Genomic DNA, 25,967 nt, shown 5'->3' on the forward strand with positions numbered 1-25,967 from the left:
TATTTAAAATTTTATGTATCACTTGTCCTCACATTTTTAAAAAGGTAATGTGTAAATAAATTATTATTTTTATTAGCACAAATAAATACATTATCATATAAAATTATCTTGTATGTGGGCGAAACCTATTTAGATATTAGTATTACATTTTTGTATATTCAATATAATTTGATGTAAAAATTAATTCCGTTTGCGTACATAAAATAATATTTTATTTATATTATACAAGGGAACTTAGCCCTATGCTTACTCACCAAGGTTCACCCTAGGGAGTTAAGACACCTGTCAGCTCATGCCCTTGTTTGCATTTTGAACTTTAATTTTTTACGTAATTTAAAAATAAAATATGTGTAAGATAAAAATATATAAAGCATTTTCATATTATAGAGAAGTATAATATATAATTAATTGTTCGTTATTAAATACATAAAAGTGTTATTTTTATTTAATAATATAAATTACAAAGTCTACAGTTAAAAGTAAGTGAAATTTTATAAAATAGGTAGTACCTATATTTCAGAACATTTTTCGGTTGGTATAAGTTATATAAAGCAATGTAATAAATTTATATCGTTTTATACATAATAATTAAAATTATAAATGCATAAATTAAACAAAATTATAGTTAAAATTATATGAAATGTATAATAGTGCATTATATTGTCTATCAAATAATATTTTTAATAAAATATTATAGTTGGAATGCAAATGTATTGTTTTATTTTTTAGAATTTGTACATAAATGGTATCAATTTTTCGTTAAAATGTTTAAGATGAAAGTAAATGGTTGATAAGCCAGTATGTGCATATGCGTACTTAAAATATTGTTGTAGGTCTTATAAATAGTTCGAGAATACATATGATAGTACAATAAACACATTTGATAGCGAAGTACCTTCTTATTGGTGCATCGCGCAGATAATATGTACACATTTGTTCTTAGAGTGAAAATAAGCCATTCAGTACACATTTTACCATTGAAACAACAAAACATACAATGTCTGTTGTTGCTTTTATTATGACTATTAATAAGAGCTGGGGCTTAATGATATTACAACAGGTAGAATATTATTTTATGATCTATTTTCTACAAGAAAAATATTATGTGTTATACTCAGTAAAGTAAACTTATCAAAGGCTTAAAAATATTCATATCGAATGGTAAAACAGTTGACAGTAATTTTTTAGATTATTTATAAAAGTCATTATACTCAGAAATTACAGAATAATTGAGATCGAATTTTACAAATAAAGTATAAACATAAATATTTGTACGGTTTTAAAGAATTTTCAGGAAAATATAAATTAGTTAATATGGCAAATAATTTAAATTAAAACTATTTATTGTCAAATGATAAACAGTAACATAATAGGCAGTGATATTATTAATAAAAATCAGTAGCATAACTTAAAAAAAGTTTTGAGCTCTAGGGTGAAACTTTCAGTGATACCTCATTATATAATTCTATTATATTGATTGATAATACAATAGTAGTTCTAAGTTTTTAAAAGATTTTAAAAGAAAAAAAAAAGTTAAGATTATTTTATATGGATTATGATTGTTTTAAGTTTATTTTTATGTTCGCCCGTCCAGTGATAACCGTTCATGGATAATTTTAAAATAACGTCATAAAAACATATTATTAATAAGTTTTAAAATTTATATTAAACTTTACAAAGTATTAAATTAAATTGACAAATCTATAGCAATATCCGAGCGCCTATTTTGTATATATTTTTGTATGCATCAAATTTGGGGAAAGATCACATATTCATCTTCTACAGAAAATCACTGATAATGCACTCTCAGTATAAAAAACCACGCCCTATCATCTATATGAGATGTTCAATGTACAACTGTCAACTGACCCGTAAATATAAAATAAATTAAATCAAAAACGTTAACAATTATTGCCATTCAATTCCATCACCAATCCTTAACACAAGCGACCAGCTACTGAAAATTCGACAAAACCACGTTTGTATACAATTTTAATAGAAAGTCACTAATCATTTAAACTAAATCTTATAAATAAAATCTCACCTCTTAAATGTCTTGATAAATTTGAATCCTTTTTTAAATCCCTTTCGGTACTTACTCACAACTGTCATTTCAGCTCTCAAAAAACCTCTATGTCATAAAGTTCCTTTAGTGGATAGTTTCTTCAATCAATCTTCTTTCTACTATATCTATAAAAGTTTAGTTAATTATTTTACTAAATTTTATTTTAAACTATATTATTTTATATTAACTTACATTACTTAAGTTTTTGTAAATAGAAATTTACAGATTGTACAATTTTTAATTGATCAAAAAAAAAAAAAAAAACAACAACAACTAAACATTTTTTTGGCGTTAAAAAAAGCTCAGCAAAAAATATTTATTTGTCGTGTGGGTGATGGTATCTTTATGTGTATAAATTTATGAGAGCATAGTATTATTAGTAAATTATTTAATTAACCGTTTTTTGTTTTGATATATTGAAAATATAACTAATATTAGTTACAATACAACCGAAAAGTAATAATATTCTTAATTTGTATAATAACCTAACTTTTGCTGTTTATTAAATTATATATTACTAAGAAATTTCTGAGGTTGTTTTTGAACAATACCTATGTTTGCCTTTTAAAGGCATTTCTCATATTTTATTCACTGTTGTATATTACGGTTGTAGTTATTCTAAGACTGCTGTCCATTAATGTGGGTGAAATTTCATACATGACAACGGTCAATTCGATAAGGGACCACCACCGTTATAGTGCGATATTTTAGTGGAAACCGGCCGTGACAAATAAACATTATGTACAAAACGAATTAAGGGTAGGTATATTTAGATAACTCATGGTACAATAATATATATAATTTTTATTGTTTCCACTAAAATATCAGGACAGGAGAATGAATGATTTCAACAAAGAGCTCTGCCTTTTATTTTGAGCCTACGCCCTTTTTATATTATCTCCAATATGTTTCGTATTACTTAGTTTGTATAACCTGAGTAAAAACGATACTTAAAACAAGATAAATAAAAAATAGTTTTCCCCAGCCGCTCATATGAAGAACATTTCTTATAATATTCGCAGGGAGCCCAGTGGCGGGATGTTCGACAAAAATATGTCCCCCGTTGAGACATATTCTCTACAACAATGATTCACTCCAAAGCATGATAAATTATAAAATTCTTAACGAGATTTTAAATATAAAAAAATAGTAACAAAATAATCTTTTAATACAACTTAATATTTGGAAGTTCGCTATTATTTTACAAAATTAAATATTTAATATAAGTATGCGTCATTATTATAATAAAAATAATTCGAAGACAGATTGATTTTATATTTTACTATCAATTAATGATAATTACATTCACTATGATATAATAATGTGGAAATTGTACTTGTAAAAAACAAAAATGTTAGACACTAATTGAACAACAATATTATTGAGTAAAATTTCCTTTTTTCCCCCTTTTTTAATTTCCCCTTTTTTTTTTTTTAAAAGAAAAACATGCACACACATATACACACACACACATACAATCGAAACATTTTATCAAAGACTATTGGATGATTACAATACAAATACCATAATATCTATTATCTATGTAGAAATACTGCAAAAACTATATTAACATAATATTTTTCTCTCTCAAACAGTTGTTTACAAAATAAATTATAAAAACGGAATATGTACACTAAAACCAATAACTAATATCGTCTTGCATCTATAATTTAAAACATATTTATTTGAAGGAAAAAACTATAATGTCACAATAATATAATATTATTACTTCTAAATTGAGTTTAATTGAGTCGTTTACGTGATCAATAAGTGCGATACAATTTGTTGTGATCGTGATGGCATGCGTTATTTAATTATTATTATATATCAAATCATAAAGGGTGATTTATAAAAAAATGCTCATTCCAATTATATTTATTAATTTATAATAAAAATTAATTAATTATATATATTCATTATGTATTTAATTTAATTATATAATTTTTGAATTTTTAAGTATGTTTAAAGTATAATATATTATTTTGAAAAATTTAAGTGTTTTATTCAAAAAAAATAATTACCGCGAATTATTTTTTTTCCAAATTAGAACCTTTATTTTTACTGTAAAGCGTAGGTATTTAAATCAAAATTCAAAATATTAGTTTCTGAGCTATTATAAATTTTATAAAATAATGATAAGTAGTCCATGATAATAAGTTTAAAATATTTGAGTGCTATGATCAAACATAAAACATAAAACTATCAACTATACTGTTCTAGTACTTAAATATATTTAGTAATTACTAATTAAACTATACTCAGACAATATTTCCAAATAAAAAAATGTTAATATTGACTACTAAATGGTTATTAAATTATCGTGTGGAATATAATTATGATGAGTGTTACCTACACTATTTACCTATACCATTTAATAACTTAAAAACTAATTGTTGGAAATTTAATTTAAATAATATTTAGAAAAATTAAAATATGGACGTATTAGGGAAGTAGATATTATAATATTGTACTTAAAGTTTCAATGATTAGATTTTGAATAAATACGCATAGTTTTAATGAATAAAATGAGAGTAACATGTTTGGCGAATCTTTTTGTAAATGTCATAGTAATATTATTGAAATATCAATTAGGGAAACGCCTCTAAACGCATTTAATGGACATCATATAATTTTACTCGGAAAATAAATAATAATTCACGCAGTCACTACACAAACTTAATATTATGAAAATATACGTACATGTAGATACGTTGACGCGCGTGTCTCACAAGTATTTATATGTTTTAAAACATTTTCGAGTGCATTTTACTACGATTTGGGCTGTATAATAATGTTACAAATATCATTATTGTGACTGTGACGACTGCGTGAACACTGACACGATCGCCATACATTATAACAACACGCTCTGTATCATGTTACTATAATAACAGTGTGTTGGTTGGTATATTTTATTTATTTAATATTTCTCGTTTTTTTTTTAGTCTCGCAAACATGTGTACTTGTTAGTAGGTAGGTGTAGGATACAATATAATTATAATATTATCTAATCATAGAAACATTATTTAATTAATATTAAATTGTATAATTACAGCTACAGTGATAATTCGTATATTTTATTGGGGTGGGTGGGGGTGTGGTCGGAATCTATTATATTTATTATAATTTGTAATTGTACTTTAAGCCTGTAAAAAAGCTTAAACGCTCTCGGAAAACAGAAAATCAACAAATGGTTTTTTCTTTTGTTTTGATAATAAAAATACAAAATTCATATCATTGTGGATTTGTCTTTATTTTACTTAATCATATCTATATTTTGATAAAGAGTAAAATCGTGAGATTTGATGGGCCACTAGAGATTTACAATTCTAAGTACGTTACTGCAGGTTTGTTGCTTCCCTTATAATTCGGCCCTGTCTTTAGGTACCACAAAAGTAACCATAACAAGTAGAAAAATCGATTAAGTATCACAAAAAAAAAATATTGTAATCATAAACCTAATGATGATTTTATTTGTTATAAAACAATAATAATCAATAACGCATAGATGGATTTAATCGATTTATTTATTTTTATTTTTTATTTTATTTATTTTTTTATTTTTTTGATATAATATGTTTTAACCGTACGTATGGTTCTTAATAAAATTTAATTACTGCAAAATGATTAAGTTTACGCACAACAATGATCATCGTTCGCCAGTCATCGGTTCGACGCCTAACTTTTCATTTCGGCGGCGACGGCGGCATCGGCGCACGTGTGTGATTTTCGTCGACAAGGACGAGTTGCGCGTTACTGGCGTTGCTCATAAATTCGGTATCGTATGCATGCGGGTGGGCCGGTCGCTCGAGAGACGAGTTCAGTTCGTTTTAACGGCAGGCATCGCGTGCGGTTTTTGCTCGGCCGTTGTCGTCGCAGTCGTCGTATAGCGGTTTTTCGTCTCGTCGTATTTTCAAAATTTTGTTTTTCCACTTGGCCGATAACCACGTGCGAATCTAAAATAAAAATAACAAAAATACTATACATTGTATAAAAAAAAAAATATATATATATATATATATATATATTTATATATTTTTTTGAAACCTATTGCGAATTTTCTAGAAATTGAGAACATCTATCGTTTGTTGTCAACTCGATTTTGGACTAACCTCTTACAGTACGAAATCCGACAGCCAATCGGTAAGTTACAGATGTATAATAATATATTAATATTTTAGAAGTTAGTAGCGAGTTTTCAAAAATATTTGAACGTACATTTTATCTATGTTTATGCTTTGATAGTTGAAGATCAAAAATCCGATAATATTTAGCTATAATTGTTTTTTTTTTTTTTTATTATTAATACGGAAGATTGTTTGGATTTTATTTATTAACATACGAATATTTTGATTATACGATTATATGACAACAACAAAATAGGATCTAATGAAAAACGTGCTTACTCCATACACACGGAATTTTGTCACAATTATTAATTTTTTATGGCCTTCCGTCCTATTTTCGTGGCTTCTATGAAATATTAAAATAATTGATTTTTAGTTTACTTTCCATAATAAGAATATTAATTGTGTCAATAACATAAACATTGTCTTGGTTATTAAATTAAAAATGTTGGAGAATTTTTTTTTTTTATTAGAATATTTTAACAAAACAATATAATAATACCTTTTAAAGATCATTGTGAAATATTTGTATAAAATGTAAAACTTAATCAACCTTTTTTTTATATATATAAAAAGGTTGTAATAACAATAAATCAGAGTTTGAAATTTTTAATGACATAAAGACCTTAATTTTATCATTTTAACGGTTCAACCTAAAAAAAAAAAAAAAAAAAAAAATGGTAAATGTATAATAAATAATCAATTAATTAGATACTTTTGTTATATGATATTTTATTATTTATACATTTTTTTGCTGTTTAAATAATAAATCAAAAAACGATTTTATTAATTATTAATTACATCAATTAATTATATATTAATTAAATCCAACCATTTACATTAAATATATCTTTTCTGAATAAAAATTATATTTAAATTTCAACTTGTAATTTTAGTATAACAATAAAAATATAACTTAACTTAATAAATTGTTTTATAATATAAAATATCATATTAGTAGTCTTCAAGTTGTCATAGAAGACAAATATTTAAATTAAAAAAATTTTTTTATTTAAAATTCAAGGTTCTAAATAAATAGATTTTAGTGCGGTATAAAACTTTGTATTTTAGATAAAACAAATAATTAAATTATATTATCTGCCTATAATTTTACAAATTAACAAAAAACTCTGTGAAGTTGTGTACATATTATTATATAGTATCTAAATATTTTTATACATTGGAAAAATGTCTATTTACTTTAAAATGAAAACGAATGTAAATAATATATTATGAAATGAATTTATATTTTAGTAGCATTTATTTGTGTATCACATGTTATCAAAAAGGTTTATGCACTTAAACGTGTTCAATAATTGATTTTGTTATTGTATAAAAAGAAAGGTTATTGATAAATGTTAAAAAAAATATATTATGTAAACATTTTAAAATACAAGTGAATTCAAAATGTAGGTAGAACAAGTAGTGACTTCAACAATAATGTTGTCCATAAATTTACTTTTTAATTTTTATATTAACATGTTTATTTTAATAAATGTGTATATTCTTTTTATAAAATATAACTAAAACGTAATAGTTAATTAATTTTTATTAAAAAAATTAAAATTTACTTTAATTATTTAACGTGTCAAATACATTCATACTAATATTTTGGTTATACTAAATGTTTATATTATAACTTAAGATGTATGATTTAAGATATTCATGAATATATAGTATACTATGTATTTATTTTGATGATTTTGTGACAATTTTTATTTTGTGATTTGTGGTATTATGTATCTTATAAGTTATAACAAAAACAAAATAAATAATATTAGAAGCAAATTTGAAAACTATATTACTTATTTTAAAAATATAGTATATACTCTTCAAATAGTAGTTAAAGACTGTCATATAATATAACTAATATGAATCTTATAAAATAAGTATTTTCTATAAAAAATATATTTATGGAGTGAGGTTAAACAAATAATTACTACAATTTGTAAATTTAAAAAAAAAATGTTAAATCGTGGTTTACAAAAATGGAAAGTTAACAGATAAAAAGAATACAAGATTTGAGTATATATTGTATTTTAAACGATAAAAATATAAGGTTTATATTTGAATTTGTTTTGTATTCCGTTTTAATGATTTACCTATTATTATATGAATTCATATTATTATAATTACATACTTGTTATATGTTTATTGTGATAACTGATAAGCTATATACATGAATGAGTAATTAAAATAAAAAGAACAAACTTATAAGATTTTAGAAAAAATTATATCCATAATATTATAATATACAGATACAGTTTAAAATAGTTGTTTGCATATTATTCAAAGTTTGTAATATTACATAATAAATGTTTTAGAAGATCCATTGCGTTAAATGAATTCTCTTTCAAAGGAGCACATAATCATAACCATCGATTATTAACAATGTTTTTTATGAAACACTTCAACGTGATAAACTAATAATAATATGTTATATTTTTTTAAATTATTGCTTATTTTCAGATCAGTTTTTAAACTTTTTTCATGCAAAGTAATAAAGTTATAAAAACTTTGTTTTTCATTTTAAATTTGGCTTAACATAATATTTATTTTAATAAAGAAAAATTATAAAAACCTTAAATGTATTAAAAATATTCTCATACTATTATTAGTATAATATTTAGAAAGATAATTTAAGCAGTTATAGAGTTCAATGGATTTTTAGGTTAATTTCACCTTCATTTCATACTTTGTTTTTGTAATAATTATGTATTGTAATTAAGTCTTTTGAAATTTCTTACTGAGTCAACACCGTCTTCGTTTGGCGATGATATATTATTGAATTTACATAATTTGACAATAGTACATAGAGACTACATTGTGTAATCTTATTAACTACACTCTTACACTCATAGTCACATTAAATACTAATCACGTTCCAGTATTATAATTATTTTATACAGATATAATTGTATTTATTTTATTTTTTGGAAGGATTTTATTTATATTTTTAAATATATTTTAATATATCTATCCTATTTTCTAAGGAAATTCAACAAATTATTAGTTGATAAACAAATTCAATCCTAGTCTGGTAGATATATTTCAATTTAATTTTTCAAGCTTTTCTTTCAATTTCCCAGGATGTTTCATTTGTTTTAAATAAATTAAACTTACATACAAATGTAGGTACTTCAATATAAATACATAACTTATGTATATACTTCTTTCAGTTAACATCCTACCGAATTATTTCGTTGATTTTCAGATGTAATAATTGAAGGGCTTGGAACAAAAACTAGATAAATTTGGTGTTGGATAAAATAACATAAACAAAAATCAGTTAAATCCGATGAATGTAAATATATTTTATGATGAGATTGGATTTATTTTTTAATTCTTGTTTTTATTTTTTGTGCAACAACCAGATAAATTCGAGTTCACGATAACTCAATTTATGGCTTGAGATATTGTTTTATTACTATTCATAAGTATTTAATTCAAAATTTAAAAATTTTCGGCAAATTAAATTAAATTAGTATAAGTATACACTTTAAAAATAATATGTTGGACGTAATAACCTAATAAACCCATAGGGTCCATACATTTTGACTACTTATATTTAAAGACCAAAAAAAAAAAAAATAATCATTTTAAGTCAACAGTATTATTTATCATTATGTTGATAATAGTTATAATACTTTTAGAATCGATTTATGATAAAAATAAAATATGTTTTATTAGCCCTAAATAATTTAAAAAGTGTATTTATCTGGTTGTTGTTCCAAGCCTTTCAATTATTGCTTGAATAATTTTTAATAAATATTTTTCTCCTACTATTATTTTTTTTTTCTTAGCAACACATAAGTAGTATATCCATAAATCAGATCTAATTCGAATTAACTGAATAAATCACTGTTTTTATCAAGTTAATATTAATAATAGTTGCTAATTAAAATATACTTTTTGAGTCGGTAGAATGACTAAATTAGAACAGTTTTCTCAAATTGAATCATCAATAATGTAATGTTATTTCATAATATTTGTTAAAATACATAACCACTTGTTGCATAAAAAAAATAACATTTATACAAATTTCAGCTTTGTGTATCAATGAATAAAAAGCGTAACAACCAGCAGTTAAAAATCTAGACTAGGTACATATTGTTAAAATGCATGTCGTGAAAATGTAACTACATTATGTTGTCACTGCAATTTAATATTTTTGTCACATAGTCCATATTATTGCTTATAATATATTACCTATATTCGGTTTGAATTCATCAAGAGTACATATCTGTTTTTATTTTTTAATGATACAGTTATTCAAAATAATATAAAGTTTGGAATTTTGAAAATGTTATTACACTAGATTTAAGTAATTAATTTAGATACCTATTTATATAATTTTCGTAATTTTGTTTTTACATCTAGTTATTTATATAAATTAATTAATTGAGCAGCCCTAAAATACGGAATTACAACGTGAATATTTTGTATTAAATTAAATATTATCAATAATAAAATACAAATTGTCTAGCAATTATTTTTTTTTGATAATGAAAATTTAAAATTTTTTCCCCATGAAGGAATTTTTTCGTATAATTGATAAGGATTATGATATTTATATTTTAGTTTTTTTAATTATTCACGATGAAAACATTAGTCAGAATATTAGTATATTACTTAAAATTATTTTGAATTAGTTGACAAAGATTTGTTTCATTTATAAATAAAATTTGAAAAACGCATTGACTAATTTTTTTGAAATCATGAAAGTTTCATTTTAAGTTTTTGGAAGTTAGTGTTTGTGTCATAATTCACTGTATATCTGTATAAGTTCGAATTTTATTTGTAAATAAATAGTAAAGTTTGATATTGAAATTTGAAATACTGCTTTTGTAATATTATTCTAATTTTAAATTAATGTATACGAATTATAAATTTGAAACTTTTTAGTTTTTAATAATATATGTAATGAATACGAATTAAACATATTTTTTTTTTAATTTTACTTGAAATAGAATCAAAAAAGTATTTGATTATTATAATTATTTTTCATTATTTATTTAGTTGTATACTTTAAGTTGATACTAGTTCTAAAAAAAAAAAAAAAAAAAAAATAAAATAAATTACCTTTTTTAGTTTTAAAAGCTAAAAGGCTTAATGTTGGTCTTGGCATTTTAGGTTAATGGTATAATATTAGGTTAAAATAAGTTTTTAAGTTATAGCTATGTAAATTTATCATATTATTTACCACAAATAAATAATTATATAATTTTATTCTTAAATTAGAAAATTACATTACTTATTCATTGTAATCAATGCATTTAAATTTTATACTCATTGTGTTTAATTTTATCTGATTACGAATATACTAAAGAATATAAAATTATTTTACCATACGCTAATGGTTATAATTTATTAACTATTATGTCAAAAGTAAACCAGTGTTAATGGCGTATAAAATAATAAATATAAAACTCCAACGTGTATAACAAATGTTGATTAATTTTGGTCAGAGCAAAATCGTTTTATTATTAATAAACGAAAAGAATTATTTTATTTTATTTTTAAATTTTTATTTATTTTTTTGATAAGTCGATTTACAACTAGAAAATTTCCGTATTACAAGACGCTAATTTGAACAAATTAATAAATTAGTAAATTTTTACTAAAATATAAAATATATTTATTGAAGTAATTATGTTTTTGTAAATAAAAAATAAATTGAATTTCTATGTAAATTTAATAATTCTAGTATTTAGAAAAAAAAAAGTTGTATTTAAGTGAATTTTTAACATAATTGACTGTTTTAAATTAATATATAATTCAGAACATTGTAGTAAATAACAAGTTTAATCGAAATGATGGAGACTTTAAAATAAGGAACGAGCAATATTAACAATAATATACCATAAGGGACAGGACATGGATTATTTGCGGGATCAAGTTGTGAAAAAAATAGTATATAAGTGGGGAAATAAAATGTAATTAATTGATTATTCATACAACGAAGCTCTGCTGAAAATTATATTTTTAATTAAATAGCTTGACATTACTTTCAAAAAGTAAGACACTGCACTATTTCCGTGTAGGACATTTGATTTAAGTATAAGTATTCAGCGCCTATTTTTTCATTTTTAATAAATTATTTCTATATTAGTGATAAGTAATCGAGCTCATAACTTTTTTTCTGATTATGCTATAATGGCGTTCAAGTATAATTGATTTCTTGATATTGATGTAATATATTTTATTATTTAAAAAGCTTGAATTTGGTTAAACAATGTATTTTGTATATAAAATATTTATATTATATCATTTAATCATTTTTAGATTATACAAAATATTTTTAATTGTTATTTTATCTTTAAAATGTTTGATGAAAGGTATTTCCTTTCAAAATAGATTAATAAAAAAAAATAATTTAAATTATATGAGTATTAAAGTATGTATAATGTATATGGTTTTTTTTCAAAAGATCGTGCTACTGTTTATTTAATTTTACAAATTAAAACCAGACATGAAAATCCATAAAATTAAATATAAATATTGTTTGTAGTTATTGTCAGGTGAGGAACTTGGTGAAGTTTTAAAATTTAATTAGAAATTACCGAAAAACAAATATAGTAAGATGATTTTACCATAAAACGAAAAAAAAAACAGGGTTTAAATTATTTCCATAAAAATATAACAAAGTTTAGTGTATTCGATAATTGTTTTATATTTTTAGTTTTAATTTTACGACTTACCAATTTATTCTATAAAAACTGAAAACGAAGGTAATTTCAATAATAAATATACAAAATGTATGCTTATTTATTTTAAATTAAGAATCAAAAAAATATTCAAATGTGAACAATAACGGTTATAATATGTGATAATATAATTCGCAGTTAAGGAGTGATTAGTAAAATATATTCTCGTTATGTATATACTATTAAATATTAACTGTTTCACATTTAAAATATTATCACTTAATGAATATCAATAAGGAATCAGCATGTATTGTATTTAGGGAAGTAAAGTTTGTAAATAATATAAGTTAAATAACCGGTTTATCTGTTGGTTTTTGCGTAAATGTAGTAGAAGTTCTGTTTGTCGATTAAACCATATTTCAGTGTTTAAACATACAAAAATAACACCGAGTGTGTCTAATGTGAAAAGTAATGCACTGCTTAATATTGGTTTATAACTATTACAATATAGGAATGTTATTGCTATGACCGTGCAATACTTAAAAAACTAATTTTTGGTTAATGTGCGTATAACTGACAAATGCTGCGCGCTAGTATAAGTACTTAATATTATTATTTATCATTATATAAAAGTCATTATTAGAAATTGTATTTGTTAATTTATTTCTATTATACGGAACAAAAATCTGAGTAATAAGTAATAACTAATGGCGCGTAAATTTAGTTGAACAGTAAAAATAAGTGGTCTTTCCAGTATAAACTTTTCAAATTTCGTCGTATACAGCTGAAATCACGACGTACTTATAGAGTCACATATTTTTCAATTTTATACGCATATAATATATATATATTAGTTATAAATCATTACTATTATTTAACAAATAATAGACAATTTTGCAAAATTATGAAAATTTTTATTTTTTTTATAATATGTTTTAGAATACATTAAGCCTGGTCATAATATATATATATATTAAATCCTTTTTGGAAATCCATAGACAAACGAAATCGGTGTATTATTATATACAGTGAGACCTGTCTTAAATAGACCCTTGTTTAGACGGAATCTTGTTCTGTGCAGAAATTGATTATGGTCCCAGCAGATTTCTATAATTTAACATAGGATTAAACACTTGATACAACGGAACCTGTTTAATGTAAAACGAAAAGCTTTTTTTGGTCCCGTAAATCATATTATATATCTTTAACAAACAGAAAAACATATCATAAAATGTACAAAAATATTTTTGATACCCACATTTATTTTATTATTAAACAACTTTTAAAGTCAGCAATATTAATACGTGTCGATAGATAACAACATTTTATCCTGAAACTATATTATCAGTGCTCATTATTGTCACACCGTATAGTCGTAGTATTCTTGTCTTTCATCTCGTCTTACTTGTTTTCACAATGTCTTTAAAGATTTGTTTAAGTTTAAATGAAAAAATAAAAGTTAAAGAAGAAAGTTGTTAATTATTAAAGAAAAAACAGGACAAAAACTTTTCACCAATTTTGGAATTTTTAATTGTATTTAATCTGTATGCTTTATTTTATTATGTTATTATTTGATTGATACATACTAAATATTATGTTCTTAAAATTTTGGAATTGAAATTTATCATTATTTTGAAATATCTAATTAATACATATCATATGATTTTTTATTAAAAATTAAAATTTATTGTAGCTCATGATATTTATTAATTTCCAACATTTTAACTTTTTTATTTGCCGGAAAATGTTATAATCTTTAATCTTAATCATGCAAAATACTATAACTCTATAGTACGAAATTTTCCAGTTCCATGGAAACCTGCTTAAAATAGACATTTTCATTGGTCCCGTGCAATTCCACACTATACAGGTTTTACTGTATATGTTAGAATATACGTTGTTTATTTATTAGTGTATAACGTTAAAATATGTTGTAGATTATTATAAATTATTTCAATAAAACATTTATTAATATTATTACATTTTTAAGGTGTATTTAATATTTTATGTTCTTAAGCAATTTGAAAAATAATATCTTCGCTTTTGGACTGTTTCGTGTTAACATCAAATTAGTGTAATAATTTGGTTAGTTAATGGAAGTTTTAAGAAATGTATTTGTTTATAATTGTCATTACCCGTTGTTATTAATATCAATGATCTATATTTATTTTGACAGCTTTAGTTTACATTAGTTTATATCAGGAAAAAATCATGCTACATTCTTTTTTGATGCTTTGACCAAGATAAGTAGACGGTTTTTATGTGGTATTTCACTGCATTCATTGCAGCTAAGTTAACGGATATTGTTTTTTATTTGCTTGTAATACGTTAGATTATAGACGATAAATTGTAGTTATTGACTGAATTTTGTTAGGTGTTTTGAATAGCATACGATGAGTGATTTTCAAGAACCTTAATTGGAGCCGTTGGTCATTATTTTACCCTTTATCGCTCACGTGTACTGGAGACAACAATTTAGATTAAAAAATATCCACCTTGGTGGATCCAAAGTTGAGTTTTTTTTTGGGGGAGAGGGCTCCTAAAAATTACTTCTGAGTCATGTATACATTATAATGTTTTAGTTCACATTTTTCTAAAAATATGAAAAAAGTGGTTAAAGAAACGTTATTAACTTTATTATGGTTGAAATGTTTTATGTTAATTAGGTCCCCATAATAATAATTATACTATTATAAATTTTAATTATTTTATTTTAAAATATTTTCTATAATACAAAATCTAATTTTTACTTATTTTTAGAAGCAAAATTATTTATAATTGTTATTATTGCAATGTGTTGTTACACAATTTAAAGTATTTGTGTAAGTAAAAAGACTGTTGAAAAGGTCTGGGGGAATAGGTGGTGGCGAGGTCTCCTGGACCCACCACTGCTAACTGGTCACGAAAGATTTTGACTTTGGATGAGATAAATTTACCTGAATTTAGAGCTCCGCAAAATCTATAACCTATAACTATACAATTCGAAAGATATTTATTATTAATATATTTAACATGATTGATAATAGGTGGATTTAATAAACATGAAATCTCAAAAGAATATCTTATTTAGCTATCAGATAAATAGCTTAACATTTGAGAATAGGTTTTAATAAAAACATGTAATATTTAAAATTTACTACGCTAATCGAATAAAACGCAAATATTTAATATAAAACAATATTATTACCTAAACTAACCTAACCTAACTATAACTATTGATAATACAATTACTAGCATATATTTTATTAGTTACTATTATAAATTCATAATAATTAACAATTTTGATTTTTTGTATCAAGTAGTAGTTGTGAAATATTACAAAACAAAATATATTATTGTAAATTATGTAACCACGAATAATTAATAATACTAATTTTCATGGTGAAATAAATAATAATCAAATGTTTTGTTTAGATCACCGTTTAAGAAATATAAAAAATGTTATATTTTAAAAATGTTCTGATATTTAAAATTTAAAAATGTGACTAAAGTATAATTTTCAATGAACTGTTTATTAAAGCACATATTGATGAAAACCCGAAATTTAACATTTTTAAAATTAAATAAAAATGAATTTTACGTGAGTATTTAATTTTAGTTAATATTTATTATCAAGCAATTAATTATAGGTAGGTAGGTAATTAACAAATTTTGATGATATGAAAACATCTGCGCTTAAATTTATGATTTGATTGAAAAATTAAAATTTGTTTAAGACGAAATAGCATTAATAAATAATATATTAAAGTATTTAGTTCTGAATATTTGGTAGTTTTTATTTTTATATTCATATTTCTACTTAACAGTAAAAAACTGAAGTTATAAATTTTTATTTTAATTAGCGGTTTCAGTTATTAGCTTAAAAAATTAACAAACATTACACAATGCAATTATAAAACGAACCTTCAATAAATATTCGCATACGTAAGTTATAAAAAACACATAAAATAGTATACTTAAATACCTAGTATAATTTAAAAAACATGATATTTTTATCAAAAGTAATAATTGTTTTCAAATCGCGTTAGTTAATCAAAAGTTTAATTTAATTTATTAATTAAGTATAATTATAATAATAAGTTGCAAATTTAATTCAAGTAATTTGACTTAATCTAGCTAAACTATATGCAATTTTATTAAATAATTTTAAATATTATATTTTAATGAATAAATATATATATATATATATAATACTTTTGAAAACTTTTTTAAGTTAATATTTATTTAAAATTAATAACAAATTATTATTTATATCATCATATCTGTTAATATAATTTTACGAAAATGTATAATTTTTAATTATTTAGCTTAGGTCAAGTTTTAATTATGGTTATTAAAGTAGTATGCAAATTGATTTCGGGCTAACTTAAAATGAATAAAAACCGTTTACATACTGATGAAATTTATTATCTTTTATATAAGTGAGAATAGTATGATCGAAAAAAGGTGTGCGGTACTGAAAATATGTTATAGATGTATAATGTATATGTATATATTATAGTAGTAATTAGAACGCGTTACATGTGGTTCTTTTTTAGTTCATATTAATTACTTTTATTAAAGCATAGTTTTAATGCTTCATCACCTATATTGTATTTTGGTCTTTTGTATTAAACGTTTTTTTTTTTTTTTACTCGAAATGTATTCAAAATGAAAATGTTTACTTATCACCGTTGATTATTGAGTACGGAATTGCAGTATGTGAATGATGTGAATGATCCGATAATGAACTATTTAACTAAATTTATACACTACTAAGCATTTAAAATAAATTTATCATTATTTGCATTCAAACGTTGCATCACAGCTATTTCATTTAGAATTGCCATTTGAATTTTTTTTCATTTCATGACTATACGTCAATTAGGGAAGGATGTTATCTTTACCATTCAATCATAATTCAATATGTATAGTTTCATATTTGTTTTTGCTATATTAAGCTCTTCGATCATATTTTTTTTCTGTTTATTAATCATATAAATACAACACAAGTGCTGAACAGATACTTCAAGTCTTCAATATACATTATTTTTTTTATTTTTTTTTTGATCATAAAATTAAACCTTTCTACATATTATTATGAAGTGGTTTCTGGATAATTGTATGCTTGTATATTATTATGTGAGAATACACAATATTTTAATTATAATTACATAGATATTTTTCGATCACGAGTATAAGTAGCATTCGTAGAAATCTTATAGTCATAATTTATACATTTAAACATGCAGTTCTTGTACACTTAATATTTTATTTTTTTTACTCAAATCTTTATTCACATAGAATTTAATAATTTTAATCTGTGCTTATTGTATACGCATACCTATAATCTATAACATAAACTGTATGCAGTATTTCAATGGATAATTTATCAGAAAGTAGTATTTAGAGACTGAAGTACAGTTATTTAATATGTATTTTTACAGAGTTTATAGTTAAATAGTGTATATTAAGTAATAATTATTATTTCATCGACGTAAGAAGCTTTAATCATTTAATTTATTATTATTATTATTATTACTGCTAGATGTAGTAGATGTACAGTGCACTGTTTGTACACGTTAATAGAGAAATTAAAATTATTCAAATAATTTATCGTTACTTATAGGAAAAACTCGGAGAAGTATACATTTTTGAAATAGTACAGTTGTTATTGTTGATATTTATTAAACAATAATCTTTATATCTATAAAATGTATAGTGTTAACATTATTTTATAATAGTATAGCCTAATAACGTGCTATTAGCAAATTTTATGAGTGTATACACACTATACACTGGTCATAGTTATTTTTAATATAATAAATAGTTAATCTAATTCATATTATATTCATAGTTAGTCATAAGAGTTTTATTTATAAAACTAAAGAATACAGTTTTGAAAATGAAATTAAACAAACTATTTTTTTGCTACATTTAGACTTTTAGGATATTAAAAAAAAAAAAAAAAAAATGATACTCAAATAATTATTTGAGAACATAAAACATTGTAATAAAGAGTTATGTAGATGAAAAAAAAATAAAGCACAGTTAAATTGTTGTAAATCATTCAGTTTTTGATTAGAAAAATACACCAATTAATCCGAAACAGAAAAATTTAGATATAACACCTAAACAAAATTTTGCGGTTTTACTCAAAAAAGTATTAATTAGAAAAACTACTTAATAATGTATAATATATTAATATGTAATATATTGTATGAAATAAATGTATTTTTTTACATAAAAAATTGTTATTCAGATCTTATTTCAATTGAATTTTCGTTAAAAAGTCGATAATATCACAATAAAATAAGGAAATGTTCGTGTTTTCGTTATTTTTGACTTGACTATTATTATTTTTTTCATAAATATTTCTATTGGTTGATTTTGATTTTCTGTGAAAAAATTTATGACACAAATCATGTTTACGTGTTTGAATTTGAGCACGTGATACGGCTGAAACAATGAAACGATTCGTACGGTCAGTCTGCCGGGAATCGTTTTTATCGGACAGGAACGTGAAAACTAAGAAATAGATACCTATGCGACTTTCGTCCCGTAGGTATACGTTATCTCGTTTAGAAAACGGATATACCGGGCGGATAATAGTCATGCAGACTATATTTAATACCTTTATAATATTATTATAGCTATGGGCGATGCATTGCGGTCCCGTAGAAACTCGTAGGTAGGTACTACGTATTAATATAATATCCTGAAACGAGGACGACGTAACCTTCGCTGTACAGCGCGAATATAGGACGTACTGTACACATAATGTCAGCGAGATTGGTATCATATTAATATAATAATATTATATCAACGAAATGGTGGCAATAAATTCAATGCACTGCTAACTTTATCAGGTACCCCGAGATGGCGTATATAATATACACGCGTTGTCCGTGGTCACCTACACCGCTACTAGTGTTCTTCATGCATATTCCAATTATTAATGATTATTATTAAACTCCGAGACCCACATCTATATATGTGTGTGAGTGTGTATGTTTATGTGTGAGTACGTATGAAACGTTGACGTGTATTATACAACACAATGGTATACAAGTAAAGTGCAAAATGCTGATTTGAGTGTAGGCAGGAGTTAGAGGGGTACCAGAGATAGAGAGAACTTTGAGCAAAACCAGAGTATCTACCTATTTGTTTATATATATATAATACTTTAGATATTATATAGTCGGAAATACACCCTTGTCCTCGAGGGCCACATGTACATAAATATAAATATATATATATATATTATACGGCCACATTTCTGACTATCCTTTTCAAAAGCCATTTACCATTTTCTATTATATGACTGCGTTTTTGAATATACTTTTTTCATAGGTGGGGTAGTGCGTGAGAGAAATTGTTCCACCTACTTGCATTTTTTTTCAAATTAAAATACAAGTATACACATAGTTTACCTCCATGAGCTTTTTGTGGAAATTCGATAGTACATTTTCGAAATTTGTCATTTAGCGTTTTCGTGTATAAAAACTAGAAGTTATACAAGCTTAAAAACTAACTACCGTTTGTATTCCTGTGTATGATATAAATATAGCCGAGTTATTCTAATAATCTTAATGCATTATAGTTATAGTTATATGATATTGAAATGTAATGTACAATAAACTTACGTAGTATTTTGTGTGTTAACATGACAACATAACACAATTTACTTAAAAATAATGAGTGAATCTTCTATTTTTTGGTTAGTAAAAACTACCACTCCAAGACATTTTTTTTTTAATGAACAGCGAAATCCAATTTATTATATTAAATTGTGTTCTTATTAATTGGTATCAGTTATAAATTAGGACATAAAACAACTATTTTAGTATTATATAAATATTGATGTTTAAGGTATTACGATGCTTGCTGGGATAGAATGGCTATTTAATTACTTTGATAACATTTTAATCTTTCTAAAAATTACACTAAATTGTTTTAGGGTAAAAAATACGAATCAGGGTCATGTTTTATTTTGGAATTATGGAAACATCGATTTTTTTTTATTTATAATCTGATTTACTCTTTTATTGCCATGGACGCATATATTATGGGTCTACTGAAAGCGTAACTGGTGTGCTATGGACACACATATTATACATTCTATCATTTTAAAAATCAATAAAAGCGGTTTTTTAATAATGTGATAACATGAACATGTAATGAATGATTAGGAAAATTTAAAAAGATAGTAAAAAAAAAAAATTGAAAATTTTAACTAAAATAAAATATTTGATTTTCCAGAATTATCATGTTGTCATTATTCAATAAACCGAAATATTATTAATCTGATTTTTGATTACGCTGTCGGATTTATATTTTATTTTTAGTTATGAATTCTTATTATTTTGCTTATTATTATTTTTTAATTTTTTGATCTAATATATTATTTTAACATTATTTCGTTAGTGATTATCTTATCGTTGTAAATTCGATTACAATAATGGTTTTAAATGTTTTTTTATTGCCTATTTTAGGAACCAATCGCTTATATAAATTAACTAATATCTGCTAAAAAAATAATTAAAAAATGTTTTATAATAATTATTAATATTTGAACTATAATTATATACGTTACAAAAAAAAAAAATAATAATAATAATAAATACAATTTTATTTTAGCACAGTACTGTAAATTAGATTATCTATAGTAAAATTAAAAGAAATTTTACTTTAATTCACTAATAGGTATTTAAATCAACAAAGATTAGTTCAAGTTTAATTAAAATAAATAATAATCTCTATATAATTAAGCAAAACAAATGTTAAAAACATATTATGAATTTGTAATATGTTTGTAAATCAGTAAAGTTTTAGAACATGTAAAATATGCAGGATTAAACTCAGCATATGCCATACAGAACGTTAACAAAAATAAGTCCATCAACAAAACACAACTAAATAAAAACTAAATGGCATAATAATTACGATTTGTCGATCATTTTTATATTTTATTTTTAATTTAAAAATTTTTATGCAATGCGTTTACAAAAAAAAATGCCTTCATCATAGAATTTTTCATTTATGATTCTATAAACATTGTTTTGATATAAGAATCAGTTTTTAATAATAATCAAACACAAAAAGCTATAGTAATATAGAAAAATATAAAATAAACTATTTAGTTTAAGTGATTTTTTAAAAATTTAATTTCAGTGTGTGTATTTTTAAAACAAGACGTATAATTGTCTAAGCTAATTTTTTGATTTTACATAATTAAAAATCTAAATTCATTGACAATTTTTAAAAATCTAGCCACTAAATTAGTACTTATATTTAATTTACACTAAATATACATTTTTTTTTTCATATGCTTTAATAATTTTTAAGCTATTAATTATAATAAGTATATAATATATAATATTATACCGTACATAATCAAAGTGTGAACATTAAGCTATTAAAATGCTTAAGTTGAAGAGAAATATTATAGAGTATACGTTAACACTATATTATTTTTTGGTCATTTTGAGCCTTCTATGTTATGAAAAATATTTCTAGTAAAAATAGCGTATTTTTATCGTATTTCATGCTTTGTGGGTTTAAATAACAAGTGAAAAGATATTTTCGATTTGAACAATCGAATCGAGCTTACTGAGAATGTAGTTGCAAGGTCCCTAAGCGTTCTGGATAAAACTCCCCTATAAAAATATCTATTTTTGTATCCATTTACTCCTAGTGGTGTGGGTTTTCATAACAGATCGTAGGATATTTTCAACTTAATTAGTTTATTAACTGAACTCGGCGATGTGAAACAATTATCTCAGTTTGTATATTAATGTAACATACAGTAGATATTTTTTAATTGGAAAAAGTTATTGAGCTGAAAAGATTAAAATACAATGAAACTAAATATTTTTATTTTATTAAACATTGAAAGTTAACTCGATAGAACATTTTCATACTTAATAAGTAATATAATAGTTCATAATGGAGATATTAAAGAAAAAACTTCAATTTAATACATTAATTGATCATTAATTATTGTTTGGGAGTTCTTTATGCGTTATTTGATTATTACTTTATAAGTAAGTATAGGTAATTCATTAATCATCAAGTATCAGAGTAAGGAATTTTATTCACTAAAAAATCATCAAATATTATGCATTAAACACACGATTAAACTTAATATACACACGGTGAAGATTTTAGAACTAAATAAATATTTTGCTGCATACTATTCGTTATAGTACAAGAATAAAAAATAGACGTAATAAATAATTTAATTTCACTTTATTGTAATATAATCTACCTACTGACCATTAAAATAAAAATTAGTCTCTATCGTTTTTATGAAAAATTCATAATTGTCCTTATTTCATGAAAAATATTTATTGAAGTGCTTGATTTTCGATAAATCAAATAAATCATCAAAATATATATTAAAAACTTAAAATATGTCCTTTTAACTCAAAAATGTCAAAATATGCAAAAATATCCACTAAAAACTTTAAACACTTGATCACAAACGTTGTAAAATGTATTGTGTACTTACTAAGCATACGATGAAGTTAAACAGAAAAATATGCAAATGCATGAAAGTCTTTTCCCTATCAATTATATATTATTTCATCATGTTAGTTTTAGTCGAATATAAAAATAATAATTTCATAAGAAAAAGTATACTATGATACAATGATACATTTAGGAATACTATTCATTATATTACATTATAATGTATTATTTGTGATTTTTTTTTTTTTAAATTAATAATTTCATTTCTAATTTTGTTATTATTTTTATTTTGCGATAAATGGCAATATAATATTTTTATTTTTGATCTCTAGGTCGATCTCTGTTAAAAAATGAAGTTATTTATAAGTAAATTATTATGAATTTTATAAATAAGTATCCATTATTATTTAATAATTATTTGTATCTTATTTTAAATACCTTATGTTTTAAGACGATAAATAAATTGATAATAAGTCGGTAAAAAGTGAATCATGCTTGTAAAATGAATATAAATTCTGGTCACGTATTCCGAAGAGTTATACTAGGAAGTTGGAACACAATAAGTATCCTAATAGTTATGTGACCCTAGGGTTTATTTGGAAAAGTGCTAATAATAATAAAGATTTGTAATTACTTGTTGTTTTTTGATCTGATATATTATATAAATATAAGAAATTTAGTCTTTAGAGAATGCTATACGTTTATTAAATAATAATATACACTGTTTAAAATAAATAAACCATTTATTAACTATAAGTACTATAAGAACTCAATAGTTTAAAGTCTTTTATTTTTTTTTTCGAAAATAGAATGTATTATTAAATTAGTTCTTAATAAATTTATTTTATACTTTTATAAAAATGTTGGCGTATAAATATCAAATAATAAACAAATATTTTTTTATTGATTAGTATTGACGTTTAAATAAGAGGAAAAAATGGCGAGAAGCATTCATTGAATTTGTGGCGCATTGGTCTGCTCATCTAAACCTTAAATAATTATTGATAGCATATTTTGTATATAATATTTATATATCAACATTCTTTGAAGTATATTGCATGCTTCAACTTTCAACCACTTTTGATTTTCTATACTGAATGTTTTATATTCATTCTATAGTGTGTGAAAATGAAATGGGTATTTTTTATATTATATTATTATTATTGATGGTTTATTTTTTGTGTATTAAAAAAAAAAAAGTATTATTAAATAACTCATAATTATAAATTATATAGGTAGATAGTTGATTTAAAATTTTTCCTTTTGAATAGTTAAAATAAATTATAAACATTTTTGATGAGTCATTATGCATACATATGTCAAGAAGTTGATAGCAAAAAAATACGTATATTGTTTCTTAAATATAGTATGGACATTATACAATGTACATGGTATGATTATACTTATTTGGAGTAATTAAATTTTCTATATAGCATTATTGTATGCTGTTTTTTATATAATTATAATGACTAATCAGTAATCACTATTAGATTAATTGAGTATTCTGAATTGCTTTCAGTGAACACGATTCGGTAATTATAGTGTCCTGCTGCTTCCATTGTTTAGTGTTTTACTCGAACCATATTGATTGCAAAATTTAATATAATTGTATGAAATATTTGTTTTTTTTTGTTTGTTCATTATTTTTATACTCGTAAATTAGTAAATTAATAATTTTATTATTATCAGATTTAATGGAAGCTCGAAAATTAATTTTCTCTTAACACCCTCAAGAGATTTTCTTTAATTTAAGAAATTGTGTTTATTGAACTTTACTTATGTCAATTTTCAATACATATCAGGTAATTCATTGAACATTCTATAACAAATATTACATTTAATTTAACTTTTTCTGTATCTTCTCAACGTAAGTCTTAAAGATAAAACTTTGTTGCAAATAAATAAACTCTATGTCAATAACTAATACATTTTGAAAATTATTTACCGAAGGTTTTTGTCAATTCCTTAAAATTAGTATTGATTCATCAAAACGTTTTCATTAATTTATTGTTTTAGACGACACTAAAATAAAACGTATCCAGAGCATGTAGTTTTAAGATCTTATTGATAATTCACATGTTCAAGTGTGTGCTTTTGATGCATTTTCTGAGTTAGGGTTGTTAACGTCATGATTAGAAAAATCTGGAAAACCAACACTATATTATTATAGGTATTATATAACAAACCAAATGTATCATGCTAACGCGAGGACACAGGAAAACGGCACTACGCTATAAACATATTATTATTTACATAAATACGGAAGTGTATACAACTTATAATAACATCGCGTAGGTACTACCCACCTAAACAAAAATAATAATATTTTGCACACCATTCAGCAAAATATAATATTATAAAATATATGTGTCACGTTTACGTATTCTAATCTTATACGACGCACATCAAGGATACTGCTAAGTCTTACTATGACGGAAACGTATGCTATACATATATTGTATAATAATATTATAATATTTAATATAATGTAATCCACGCGTGTTGCATTATTATTGTTGTATATCGCATTTACAATTGTGCGTATTTTGCGTACGAGCAGCAAACACATTATACGATATATTTTATATTATCGTCTAGTGTTTGTGACGTCCACTCGAATTTGGAGACGTGTAGAATGTAGGTGCAAAGACAAGCATAATAAAATGCTATATCATG

At 23.3% G+C, this 25,967-nt stretch overlaps 1 protein-coding gene across 1 annotated transcript in view; it reads left to right on the forward strand.

Moving 5' to 3' along the window:
• Window positions 1-5,906: 5,906 nt before the first annotated feature.
• Window positions 5,907-25,967, forward strand: part of LOC112598504 (5-hydroxytryptamine receptor 1-like) — a 207,959-nt gene continuing 187,898 nt past the window's right edge. The window contains exon 1 of the mRNA XM_025344988.1: window positions 5,907-6,208. The gene's annotated coding sequence lies outside the window, so the exon portion shown is untranslated. The remainder of the gene's footprint in view (window positions 6,209-25,967) is intronic.

The sequence above is a fragment of the Melanaphis sacchari genome, unplaced genomic scaffold, assembly GCF_002803265.2.
Source record: "Melanaphis sacchari strain LSU unplaced genomic scaffold, SCAv2.0 Contig48_pilon_pilon, whole genome shotgun sequence".
In the NCBI taxonomy this organism is placed as follows: Eukaryota; Metazoa; Arthropoda; class Insecta; order Hemiptera; family Aphididae; genus Melanaphis; species Melanaphis sacchari.